Raw genomic sequence first — 14,380 nt, 5'->3', positions numbered from 1 at the left:
AGCAAAAGCTGCAAGTGGTAAAGTAATGTGTAACTTACTCTTCAGGAGTAGTCTAGTCTGTAATGTAAAGCACCACGCCAAGTCATCCTGATATCTCTCCAGTACATGTATCCATGTTTAAAGGTAAACTGTTGGAACTGGAAGACAGGAGCTGTATGAATGATGCACATCATCTCTGGTTTCTCGGGAGGCCTGAAAAAAACCATAACAATATTATCATAACTATTAACATGTCTTGAAAATGAAATAAGTACTATTTCAACTTCACTATCAGACGATTCAGAGCCAAATCACTCATTAATTCAGTAATTGTTTTGTTTATTCTTTTACAACCATAGTTCATACACTGATACAGCAGCATTTGATTATGTGCATACAGATTAAAGATCAAGCATTTTCTAAACTTAAGTAGCCAGACGACGATAAAGAACTAGCTGCGCACCCCCACTCCGCTGCAACAATGCAAGACATCTGGATGACTTGTTCTACAAGTGCAGCGTAACAGACAGATACAATCTATACAGAAAAAAAAGAACACAACAAGCCCACACTCTGTGATTCACACTCACAGTCACATCCAGTTACTCAGTAACACACACATACACAACAGATGAATCTTGCTCAGTTCTACAAAGGCCACGTTTGCTATGGTCATGTCTTGGATTTTAAAAACAATAACTTACCTGCTTGTTGATCCAAACCGATGATTGAAAATCAGTGAGAGTAGTGTAGAACAGTTACAGTGCGATTCATCGCCAACCTCCCCATTCAAGGCAGACCGTGTCCAAAATCAGCTGTATCATTCACATCCCGATTGAATTCTTTGAGAAGGGCAGTCGGTGTTTCAACTTCTTTGTCGGTATATTTCTCTGGTGGATGTGTTGAACTGCCAAATATTAGATTGTTTTCAATAATATATATATCAGTCACGACGGCCGCCATGTTTTTCGTCATCAATACTATTCATGTACTCCACTAAGGAAGAGCGTCTTATTGTGTCTTAAAACCGACTTCTCGGGAAAGTGATCAATCGAATTTTATGGTCCACAAAAACTTGCTTCATATTTTATTTAAGGACTACTTTTATTTGCCTTTATTTTTATGGCGCACATTTTGTGCCCCACATTTTGTTTTGGCCTTCATTTTGTGGTCCACAAACTGGAAATGTGTCCCACAAATTTGTGGGCTTATTTTTGTGGTCCACAAACTGGAAATGTGCCCCACAAATTTGTGGGCTTATTTGTTGGATTAATGACATCGAATGCCATGTCAGTAATCCCACACGTTTTGGGCTTATTTTTGTGGGCCACAAACGCGAAATGTGCCTCACAAATTTTTGGGCTTATTTTTGTGGGGCACATTTTGGTTTTGTGGGCCACAAACTGTATTTGTGGAGCATAAAATAAGGGGCACAAATTAAGCTTCATAAAAAATAAGGACAAATATTTGTGGGGCTTAAACAGTGTTTTTGGCCAAAAAAATGTTTTGGGCTCTTTTTTTTCCTCCTTATTTTGGACGTTGAGCGTGGTTTTCAGACCTACTGCGTTTCGGTTTTTAGTTAATGGCGGTCGAAGGCGATCTGTTTGGACCATGGCGATCTCTACAGAATCTCCAACGGCAATGGTGTTTGCTAATGCGAGAGAATTGGGACGGGCGAACCTTTGCATATTAACCAGAGGTAAGTTTCCATGTTTCGTTTCATAACTGAGAGTGGGTTTATGGTAGTATGTATTGCAACAGGTGTCATTTCGACTCACTCGAGTCACTGTCAGTGTCACTGTGATTGTCAGTCCACAGGCGCAAGGTATCGTTCACTGAACCAACACGTAGTTGCCCTGTACAGGGATTTTCTCATTAATTTGAAGAAGAAGATTACCACTACCACGTTTTTGCAACCTCTTTTCAAGGTGCATGATCATAATATTTTATAAATTCTTTTTGTTTTTAAAGATTGAGTCTAACTTGAAATACTCAAATAGGTAACCTTCTGATCGGCCGTTCCCAATTATTTTACTTGCAGGTTGGCATCAATCAGAAGAGAGCTAGAGCTAGTATGTTCAACTTCAAGGTCTCCTCTCAGCTGAAAAAGCCAACCGATTGCTGCATGATCTTGAGGCTGTCACTGACAGAAGTAAAATATTTGATGCCACTGCCGCAAATCAGGTAAGAGTAAGGCGAAGAGGTTTTATTATGTACAACTGTCAGTGTTATGATGTACAGTGTGTTTTTTCCTTCCCCTCCCTTACATTCTCAAGTTCTGGTCAGAATAACTCATATGGAGGTGTGTGTGTGTGACTGTGAGCAAGACTGAGAGAGTGTTTTCATTTTATTTTTATAATTCATGTTCAGGGATAATAATAAAATAATGAACACCTAAGAGTCCAAACCACAGAACTGCTCTTCCTCCAGTATTAGAATCATTTTTAATACTAGAAGCGCATGACTTTCAGTGTGTACCTTTAAGTTTAATAAAGTACAATGTATTGCTGTAAACAGTCACTCACTCACGTCACTCACTGTCAGGATATATCTCATTCTCAGTGAAACTGTGTGTCAAGTTCTATTATTTGTATCCTTTGTGTTATACACACATGCATACATGTTATACATACATATATATATATATATACATGTTATGTAATCTACATATACATGTATATACACACATCAACTGTCTTGTCTACATTGTATGTCTGTCACTCTATGACTATGTGAGCACATTCAGTTCACTGATTCAGTCAAAACTTCACTAAATGTAAAAGGACTTACAAAATTTTATATTCTAGAAAGATATCAATACCACTGTCCCACAGTATCATAAGAATCAAGCGTTAATGTTGGTTTGGTCGTCTGTTGTCGTTTTTTGTTGTTGTTGTTTTATGGGGGAGGGTGCAGTGTGTAAATTCATCTGGTTCTGTGGACAGTGTGTTTGTTGTTCCTCCACATAGCTAAATATCATACTGCATGTAGCTCCTAGTACTACTTGTCCTGTCAACTAACTGTTTTAAATTTGTTGCTCAGAGGAATGTTACTTCAGCCAATATTATATATTACAGGTTGGCATCGATCCGGCACAGTGGAAGAAGCAGATTGATTCCTTCATGATCGGGAGGCTGTCAAGACTCAAATGGGAAATATTTCATGCTAATGGCAATTCAGGTAAGAGTTCTGCTACATGATCATATTGTGTTTTATCCTCCCTCTCAGTCTCAAGTTCTGGTTACATTCTGACTGTTGGTGTGTGTTTGTGTGTGAGAACCGAAGTGTGTGTGTGTGTGTGTGTTTGTGTGTGTGTGTGTTTGATTTTCCCTGGCCAGTCAGGAGAGCTGCCAGACATTAATAGTAATAATACCTGCAGATTTTTCTAGCCCTGCAGATTGATGTTACAGACCTTTGCTTTGCTTTTTGAATTTGATAGCAAGCGCTGACAGGGAATGTGTCTTCTATATTTCATATATGTTAAAAAGTAGGCATTGGAACTTGTCTACCAGGGAATTAGAATGTTTACGCTCTTGGCATTTATGTGGGTTTAGTGTGTGTGTGTGTGTCAGTTACAAACACAATTTACTCCTTACTCATACTTAAAACTTGTTCTTGTCATTGTGTTTGGATTTAAGATCAGTTCCTTTGTCATTCATTTGTCAGTAGGGACAGAAGATGACGAAGACCTGGCCAGTCTTCTTCTTCTTCGTCGTTCACTAGATGGAGATGCCAATCGCCCGCACGAAAGCAGCTGTCCTCTGTAGGTCCTCCAGGCCGCCGAAGAGCTTGACCCTCACCTGGTCAGTGAATGTGGATGAAAAGCAGTGCTATCCAGGTCCAGCTGTGATCGATGGGGAAACTACAGCAACAGCGGCAGTAAATGTCCACTCAGTATTGGTTGTACTGAGCATTACAACTTGTTGCTATTGTAAATTTGTGTCAATGTTTTAAAGGCCCACTACGCCTCATTTAAAAAGTTGTCCTCACCTTTAACATGGGATAAGACCATCCCTCTACTTGGTCACAGACCAAAAATCAACACTTTGACTGCTTTCTGTTGTGAGGTAGATGTTTTGGTGGTTGCGATGAATTTATTTTTTCTTTCGAAGAAGCTGTACCTGAATGTATTCTTTAAAAAGATACCACTCTGCATAGAGAGCCTTGAGGCAGTTCATTTTTGGTATGCAACTATTAGTGCCCGTATGGTCTTATTTCATTTAAAAGCCTTGGGGATGTCGTCAGGCGTCCGACATAGACGGATTGAAAGGCTCAGATGTCTGATTCACATAGCCGCATGGCGGTCAGATGTCCAGGCATGGTACTCTTCCGCCGATCGGCGGATTTAAAATCTAAAAAAATTTAAAAAAAATTAAAAAATTTTTTTAAAAAAATCCGCCCATTCACTTGAGATTATTTTTTTTTCTTACTCAAGCCTTGTTATCTTTCACTTATATCCCTCTCAGCTTCAAGGAGAGGGCACTAAACACATTTGAATTAGTAAAAAGTCGTCAGCTTCAGGGGGCGTTGCCCCCTGACCCCCACAAAGGGCGCTGCCCCTTGACCCCGCCAGGCTGCCCCTGGACCCCCGGCTTTATTTCAGCTGAAACTGCCATTCCTTCAGTACCATGCCTAGATGTCCTATCGTTTTGAACTGAGCGCTGTCATTGTCCTATAAGAACTCTATTCCTTCGGACAGCGCACTATTCTATATTTTTCTCTCAAGATACACATTTTCAAAAAGCGACCGAGCACTCTCGCGTATTTGTGCACTGACGTTGTGCAGTGCGGATCTTGTGTTTTCGGGAATTCCAAACCGTTTGTGATATGGGCTGTTTGGGCACACCTGTCTGCAGCACATTAAAGTTAGGAGTACGGGAGACAACTCCAACTGACCATAAGTCTTGCATCTGCTTTTGGTTTCAGTTCAAGACATTTTGACGAAGCGCATTGAATTATGCCACCGAAATAAAACTAAGGCCTGTCCACTTACAAAAATTGCTCGGTCAAAGTACAGTAAATCTTACATTTTGTTAAGGAAATGTGCGGCAGTAAAATTGAATTTGGAGAATACATGGAATAACCTGGTTTTCTGGGAAGTGACATAAAAATAAATAGAACAATTGTGAATACTTCTTCTTCTTCTTCTGTGTTCGTGGGCTGAAACTCCCACGTACACTCATGTTTTTGTACGAGTGGATTTTTACCTGTATGACCGTTTTTACCCCGCCATTTAGGCAGCCATACGCCGCTTTCGGAGGATTGTGAATACTGATCGACATAGAGTGCCGTTGCTATGGAAACAGTCGTTACATTTCTAGGAAACAGTTTAACAGCGACATAATACATCAGAAATTCCTAATATTTGGCACAAAGATGCACATGTATCATATCAACAATCATATAGAACGATTTTTTTACAACAGACTACATTTGAATTTTAATATCTTTTGTCATAAGAATGAACGAATTTCTCACTGCATATTCATTACAATACCCCCCGCGGGTTAGGGGGAGTCCCATATTGGTTGGGACGAGAAAGAATTTACCCGATGCTACCCAGCATGTCGTAAGAGGCGACTAACGGTTCTGTTTCTCCTTTTACCCTTGTTAAGTGTTTTTTGTATAGAATATAGTCAATGTTTGTAAAGATTTTAGTCAAGCAGTATGTAAGAAATGTTAAGTCCTTTGTACTGGAAACTTGCATTCTCCCAGTAAGGTCATATATTGTACTACGTTGCAAGCCCCTGGAGCAATTTTTTGATTGGTGCTTTTGTGAACAAGAAACAATTAACAAGTGGCTCTATCCCATCTCCCCCCTTTCCCCTATCCCATCTCCCCCCTTTCTCCGTCGCGATATAACCTTGAATGGTTGAAAACGACGTTAAACACCAAAGAAAGAAAGAAAGAAAGATTCATTACAATAATTAATTTAAATTCAACTGTAGTTGTTTAAAAAAACAAACACGTTCTATATGATTGTAGATATAATATAGTGTATCCTTGTACCAAATATTATGAATTTCTGATGTATGATGTTGCTGTAAAGCCGTTTTCTAGAAATCCCATTTGACGCTGTAAATGCCAGTTTTCATCGCAACAGCAGTCAATATCCATCCACAATGTTTTCATTCATTTTAATAAGTCACTTCAATAACTACCCAGAAAACTAAGTTATTCCTTGACTGTATTCTTCAAGTTTAAGTTTGGTAATTTTACTGCCGCACATTGCCTTAAATCATAAATAAAGGGTTCCAGTAACATACCTTTCTTCTTTATTGATTATGAACTTTGGAAGATTAGATGTTGGATCTGTTTTTAAAAAATATTTCCTTGATGTGTTGTACTAAGATCAACCGTCTGCTTGGACATATACTAAAGATCCACTACCTGGCTGCTGTCTGCGGAAAATCGATTAATTCATAGAAAAATATGCCTTTCAGGGAAGCAGCTAGCCGGTTGACTGTACATGTGTTTGTGTAGAGGTGTTCTTATTGCATGTTCAAGCCAGGACAGATGGTGACCTGAAACATTTACACATTACATATGTATGCAGGACTGCTACTTTTAAGCTTAGGTGCAAGTGACGAAGTGTGATGATATATTTGTTTGACTGATTATGGGCATTAAAATAAAACTGCAAAAAGAATACTTACACTTGAGATCTGATTTTGTGTGTGTGTGTGTGCGCATGAGGGTGTGTGTGGGCAATTTGACATACTTGCAGAAGAAACAAACAGAGGTAACTGATAAACTGCATTTATTAACACAAAGATGTAAACAAAGTGAGTTCACACATTTCACAAAAGTAAAACAAGGCAGTCTCACATGCATTCACAATATTTAGTACTCGACTCGCATGAATGGCCAAAGATTATAGGCTGAGAATGCAAGTTCTAATTTGGCACATTTGTACATGTAGCTGCATCCGCTAGACATATATATATATCCATCTTACAATAAAAAAAAACTACCGTAGTGGTTAGGACATCTGCCTGAAAATCTAGGTCCTAGGTTCGAATCTCTGCAGAGGCATTTAATTTTTCCCCTTGGTTGAAATAAAAAATGCTCAATCCAGAGAGAGCAACCGTAAAGTTACCAGGGTAAAAGTAAAGCGTTGAATGCAGCTATGAAGGTCATGCCAGCAGTGTGGGTCAAGATTCAGGCCGCCTTCTATGCACAGAATTCGGTGTAGGATTCTCAGCTCTATCTTTACAAACACATAATCCCCAATAGTCATACAGTGGAACCCCCCTTTTAAGACCCCCTCCATGTTAAGACCTTGTTTTCTCAGACTTTCTGTTCATAACCTCTGTAAATTTACCTCCATTTTAAGACCCCCTCCTTTTTAAGACCTGATTTTCTTAGATTTCTGGAGGTCTTAAAAGGGGGTTCCACTGTAGCTGTAAGACATAATTTTGTTTAAAACACTTATGCCTTTTGGGGGAAATAAATTAATAAGAAAAGACATCACCACACTAAGAAGTCAGGGTGCTGACTTTTGCTATGTGACCAAGTGGAAGGATTTTCTTATCCCATGCAAAAAGCCTGATGAAGGTCTGACACAGTGAGGCGAAGTGTTTTAATGAGGCAGAGCAGGCATTTAAAAAATAAGTTCACTACATCCAAGTGAAAGACACAATCTTGGCAGACTGTATTACAAAAGCAACATTTCAGCACAACATAAGAATGAATTGAACCATCCAGGATGCACCAGAACGACCCAAAAACAGAATCAATGAAAATTTTAAACAAGATAAAGTACTGACTAGGATTCAAAGGAAGAAAAAGTCATGGGTTAACACATTTCATGTGCATAATGCAGTTAAAAGATCTAAATTCTAATATTGCAAACAAAGTCTATACATGAACACGCATTGACTGAAACATACACACACATCTCCCAAAGCTAAGCCTGTGTGTAAAATACTGCCTGTGAGCAGCTTAACTTAGAGCACTCAAACAACATAAAAGATAATACCACTTTATGTAGTAAAAACAAACAAACCGTTGTTTGCTGTAAGAAAATATCTGCATACCAAACACTACCTGTATTTAGCTGAATTGACAACTTACATAAGTCAAAATGTACCCTTGATCCACACCGCACCACACATTATTTGTGTAGAATGTTATTGTTAATGTGTTACATGTTCATTTCACCACTAAGGCAACAGAAAACCTCTGTAAGTGTAAGCATCTTCAGATGGACTATATTAAAGCAGTTCTGGTAGCTCTGTCAGCACAGAATGGACTGAATCTGATCATCATCTGCAGCAAAGCCTGCAGGCACCACTCTGCAAGCTACCTGCACGTCATATCTCGGCACCTCACTTCCTGGAAAATAAAGAAAATGTATTACTGAGCACATCCAGACTTTGCTGTGCGCTGATGGGGATATGTTTTGGGTATCGAGAAGAGGGTGTGTGTTGGGGGTGGGGGTGCGGGAAGGTAGGCAGGAGGTAATACTTGTTCTTCACAAGATCAGTGGGATGGAGAATGGTGGGGGTGATACTGACAGTGACAACTATGAACTAAACTGTAAACCTTATTCTGTAATATTACAGGTGCCATCATTCCTTCCTGTGAAAACCATTTATTTCATGGATATAATAGATATATATACTTTCATCATTAAAATTAAAAAGATAATCTGTCATCATTAAAATTAAAAAGACTTCCTCACAAGAACCTTTCTAACGACATGATATCTTGTTATGCTGCTGATGTGAGCGGCTTTTCTGGAATGTGATGGAAAGTTACTATTTTTTAAATTCAGCATGAGCCCTCATCCCACACACATTCCCTATTTAGCGTTGACACCTTACAGTTTTGTTGAGAAATGTGATGTGAATTCATTCAGAAAATTATAACTCTGCGCAGGGGCAGTCAGGGTGTTGAATGTAGAAGTAAGGTATCCAAGTACACAGGCGGTATTACAATTTACATTGTAACTCTTATTCCATGTAAAAAAAAAAACTATAAAAAAATAAAACTTGCCAGATCTGTGATTGTGAGCCAAGAAAAGGGCTGACTGTATTTAAAATAATTCCAGTAATGAGTAAATCTTTCATTCTAGCTATTTCATGTTTTACTTTCTTGCATCACAATAGTTTAATGTTCATACAAACAGTATAATGCACTTTATGAGTATAGGGTTGCAACAAACTTTAACTAAGATCATAAGATGAGAAGGAGAGAGAAAATAAAGATATTTGTACCATTATGTATATAAAGTACAGCACTCCCCGGTTAACGTCACTACCGTTTAAGGTCACACCTTTGATAACATCAATCAGGGTGTTGGTCCCGACCTAAAGCCTTCTTTGTATGACTAAGAAAACCTCGCTTAGCGTGACCTCGGATACGGGAACACCTCTTTTTAGGTGACCCCCCGTTCTGGTCTCTAAATGCAGAGGACCACCGCTTAAGATCAAGCGAAACTGAAACGAAAAAAAATCTCCCAATTTTGCGGCCTTGACCACAGGAGCTTGTATCCAACCACCGGTCCATAATTATTTACTCCTGCATGCTTATTATTTACTGCTGCATGCTTACCCTTACTACTACCATAGACCTATATAGGTCCCTGCTACTACTATTTATTAGTAAATGAATAATAATAAGTAGTAAACAGTAGTAGTAGACTGTATGGAATAATGAGTAAATAAATGGAATAAGGAGTAAATAATTATCGACCGGTGGTTGGATACAAGCTCCTGTGGCCTTGACAGAGGTTTTTTTCTCCATATGTGACCCTCCACCTCGGAATGAGTCGCATGTCACCTTTGCATGATTTTTAATATTTTTACATTTTCTAAAAGAGATTTTGAAACTCTATCCAGTGGTGAAATCCGTTTTAGAAAAGAGCGAACACTTTTTGAGTTATAAGCCTGTGTCTAAGGTGATCCTCACACTGATACCTTACACCCCCGGACGTATGTATATAGTCAGTCGGCTAAGGACCGTTTTGGTTACTTTTTGGCGTCACGTTACGTCTCAATAGCACTACGTGTCGATATCCCTATTTTGTGAAAAACCAATGTACTGTAGCGCTACGTGTCAATACGGCGATACGTGTCGATAGCGCTATGTGACAATAGCAGTACTACTAAACTGCAGACACTCCGCTTTGCCCTGTGTGCATATGTATTTATATTGTATCTAAATATTGTATATATGACATTAGAGTTTCTTAATTTCCCTTATCAGAAGAATGAATGAACGAAAACAACTGCACTGACTACGGCGAAACTACCTGAACGTTCCAGAACCCAAGGGAGGTAACTCTTGCTTTGTATCCATGTAAAGGAGGTGACTCTTCTTATGAGAGCATACATTATCTTTCTTATTGGGTGTTGAGAGTTGAAGTTCTGGTTCTGCTGCTCCATAGAATTTGTCCGAAAATAACTGTGTTAGGGGTGGCATAGTAAGAGCCCCTTTTAGTGACCAAAGCTTTTTTCTCTAGTAATTCCCTTGCTACTGACCAGCCTGATTTGCGACGATCAACCGGCTTTCTCTGATGTGTATCAGAGACTGTGTCTATGTCATGCAGTGTGTGCTCGCTATGATACCCTTTTCCAAGTTTCGCAAATATGAACATCAGAGCAACGAATCTCCGCCGATTCCGGCTTGCCGATCACTGGCATCTGATCATCAAATGAAACATCTTTTTCATCGAATGTATATAAATTATCATAATATGATTGTACTTCCTTTATTATTGCATGTCTAATTTTTCCAAATTACAAAAATATTCACCGTCCGAAATCCATTTTATACGGGTTCTTATAATCATTCCGTCAATTTTCTTTTGTCGAATTGCAATTAATTCCTGTCTTTTCTTTTCCAAAATAAACAAAATATTTTCACTAAAAGTTGTCTCTAAATGTTTAATTTCGTCCACCAATTTACTTTCCCGCTGTACACTTTCTTTCTTTTTAAAGGATGCTTATGTCAATTTGTTGCCAACATGTGTAAATACATCGATCCGTGCAAATGGAAACAAATATGAAACGTTTGTTCAGTCACACACCACTACATTTTGAGTTGTTGTTAATGGGTCTGTGATTATATCTAATTATAGCCTGCTGTTTCCCAAAAGCTAATTATCAACCCAACAGCCTCCATTCTTCTCTCGTTTACCATTGTCCCCAGATACATCAGCAAGCAAAGTGCAACAGCAAGCAAAACACTTAGATGGTTTTGTCTCTCGCTGCGTGCACATTGTTGTCAGCTACGAGCTGTCAGCTTTGTCATTCGACAAACAGCGTGGCGTCCATCAGGAACATTTTCCATTTTTATGGAATATTTAAATTGACAATAAAGTGCTGTTATTGTTATTAGTATGTCACAGGTGGAGAGAGAGAGAGAGAGAGAGAGAGAGAGAGAGAGAGAGAGAGAGAGAGAGAGAGAGAGAGAGAGAGACCACCCATTACACTCCGGTTGGACCGTACATAAAGAGAGACAAGACAAGACAAGACAAGACAAGACAAAATCTTTATTATCGAGGGTAATAGATAAGCAAGATAATTGCTCTTTTACATCCAGCCCTCGCCATAATATAGGGTCAACAAGAACAGAAAACAATATAATCAAATAACTATCACATCAATTTTAATACATTATATATATATATATATATATATATATATATATATATATAGATACAAATTAAAAAAATAAATTGTCATGCTGCGTTTTAAGTACAATTTCCAATGATAAAAAGTGTCAATTTTTAAGATATCTTAATTTAGATCTGCATATTATTATAATTTTGTTTAACATGCACATACATTTTAAATGAATTGATGAACCATTCAGCACATGTTTAGTTGCATTATGTGCGACATATCATTTTTTTTAGAAGCTGTCTGTGTTTGCTTTATGCTTAAGGAAAATAGGCAGTGAGTTCCATAGGACCGCACCTGAATATAGAAGGCTTGATTTCAAAAAGGTCAATACGTGGAGTCGGTGTTATGATTTTTAGTCTGTTATAGTTCAAAATAAAATTATTACGTAATGTCTCCGGTGCATATCCTGACATCACTTTATGCATTATAACACCTTTATTATACATTAACCTTTTTTGAAATGGTAATACTTGCACATTTTTATAATCAGATTCTGAAGGAGTGTGATTTTTTTAGCATAATAAGCTTAACTGCTCTTCTGTGAAGACTGGCTAAAGGTTTCAAAACATTAGCACTTGCACAATGCCATACAGTGGATGCATAATCAATATTTGACAAGATGTGATTGTAAAAAAAAAATCTTTCGCGAGTGGAGATTCAAGAAATGTTTTATTTTTGATAACTGATATATTATTTGGGAAGCAATCTTACAGATGTAATCAATGTGATCATGCCATGATAAATTATTATCAATCTTTACACCAAGGACTTTATGGTGAGACACTTTTTCCAATACTTGATTTTTAATATAAAGAGGTGGAATGCTCGATAATAGATTTTGTCGTTTCTGTCTTGTGGTTATTAGCATAAATTTTGTTTTTGTATGGTTAAGAGACAAATGATTTAACTCTGACCAATTCAGGAGTCGATTGGCATAGCAACCAGTATCGGGATGCGCAGTATCGACACTGTAATTTCGAGGTCCGACCAATGAAATGAAAGAGTTTTGAGTCTGCGCATCTCGATACTCGATACTGGTAGTCTCGAGACTATAGTCTCAATACTCATTCTCGATACTACTGGGCCTTTAGGCGCACCAGGGTGCTGTTCATCCTCGAGATCAGAACTGATTTAACCAATCGTTTTGTAGACACTCGATACTGAACTAGGGCGGCATAGCCACAATCCTCGATAACACGGATTGGTTCATTTCCATACTCGATACTCGCAGTATCGAGATCAGACCAATGAAATGAAGGAGTATCGAGTCTGCGCATCTCGATACTGCCAGTATCGAGTGTGCCAGTATCGAGGGTCGATCTCGAGAACGTGGGCCTTTTGGCGTTCCATACATTGTGAACAAATGCAGTGCGTTCAGTTTCATTCTGTGAGTTCCACAGCTTGACTAAATGTAGTAATTTCGCCTTACGCGACTTGTTAACTCTATGTCTCTCTCTCCGTCTCCTCTCTTTATCTCTCTCTGTCATAATCAGTTTGTCTGTGTCTCTCCTCTCTTTCTATGTCTGTCTGTCTTACCTCACCTCCCCTCTCTCTCTCTCTCTCTCTCTCTCTCGACCCTCTCTCTCTCTCTCTCTCTCTCGCTCTCTCTAATGCAGCCGATGGTCTCTGTGTCAGTGTCAGTATGTATGTCAGTGTGTGTCTCTCTCCGGATCTGCCCATTATCACGTCATTGAGTTTCAATTGGCCTCAAACTAAACTCTGATCTCCTCGGATAAGATCAATTTTTTCTACTGAAATTGATCTTATCCGAGGATCGGTTAACGTGTCCCTCGGATAAGATCACGAATTTTTTTGGTCCCAAGGGGGGTCACCTTATCCGAGGAGTACTGTACATCATACCAATTACCATGCACAGTATTACTATGCATCTTCAAGTACATGTATGAATAATTTCATCTACAAAGTACTTGTTATTCAATTTACAAAGAACAAAAGACATTACATGTTTATAGCTTCAGACTACCATCACCAATACCTAATGTTACATATATTTTACCATACAGATTTGACAAGCAAAAGCTGCAAGTGGAAAAGAAATGTGTAACTTACTCTTCAGGAGTAGTCTAGTCTGTAATGTAAAGCATCAAGCATCCAACCAGGCGTGGGAGAGATCCTACCTATTATGAGTTGAGTGGTCAGAGATTGTTGGACAGGAGCAGCAACTGATTGTTGTTACCAAGAGGACCCATACCCAACGCCAAACCTGTGTCGTGTGCCTGTGTAACGGACTAACTACACGACTACACCATGAATGTACATGTATAAGTGAGTACCTAAGAATGCTGATAACCCAAAACACGTTTTGTGTGGAACAAAATGTCGTGCCATCTCGGTCCTTAGGTCTACATTGGCATTGTATTCACACGATAATGAACACAGATGCCATTACTGAGCTATATATAGCTAAAGTACATTGAAACACCGCAGACTCGCACAGCAATAAGCACTTTGAGAAAAATCAGTGTAAAGTTCCAGAACACTGAATGTCCCCAATTCAAAAAAGATGTTGCAAGATACAAAATATGCAGACGGAGAGACGGAGAGAACCGTGGCAGTCTGTTGAAACTCAATAATTTCGACTTTGAATTTCGATCCATTCCGTTAACTCTACACCGTGATAAATGAATGTGATCAGTACACCGTTCGCTCTTGGCAAAAAGAATAAATCTTGGACGCTGTTCTTGAATCGTAAAAAAATCAGCGAACACACTAAAACGTCTGCTTACCCGTGTCAGTTTCGCCTATAT

The 14,380-nt window shown here is 38.7% G+C and overlaps 1 protein-coding gene and 1 long non-coding RNA gene across 2 annotated transcripts in view; one reads left to right on the top strand and one right to left on the bottom strand.

Annotated features, from left to right (window-relative positions):
* Nucleotides 1-14,380, bottom strand: part of LOC138982589 (solute carrier family 23 member 1-like) — a 45,524-nt gene that overhangs the window by 31,041 nt on the left and 103 nt on the right. The window contains exon 1 of the mRNA XM_070355912.1: nt 14,360-14,380. This exon is cut by the window's right edge and continues 103 nt beyond it. The gene's annotated coding sequence lies outside the window, so the exon portion shown is untranslated. The remainder of the gene's footprint in view (nt 1-14,359) is intronic.
* LOC138982585 (uncharacterized) lies at nt 1,268-3,696 on the top strand. Its single transcript, XR_011460893.1, has 4 exons — nt 1,268-1,678; nt 2,021-2,163; nt 3,057-3,159; nt 3,646-3,696. It is a non-coding gene; the product is annotated as an uncharacterized lncRNA (long non-coding RNA).

Source organism: Littorina saxatilis, linkage group LG12, assembly GCF_037325665.1.
Source record: "Littorina saxatilis isolate snail1 linkage group LG12, US_GU_Lsax_2.0, whole genome shotgun sequence".
Lineage (NCBI taxonomy): Eukaryota > Metazoa > Mollusca > Gastropoda > Littorinimorpha > Littorinidae > Littorina > Littorina saxatilis.
This window is presented reverse-complemented; position numbering and strand designations above follow the sequence as displayed.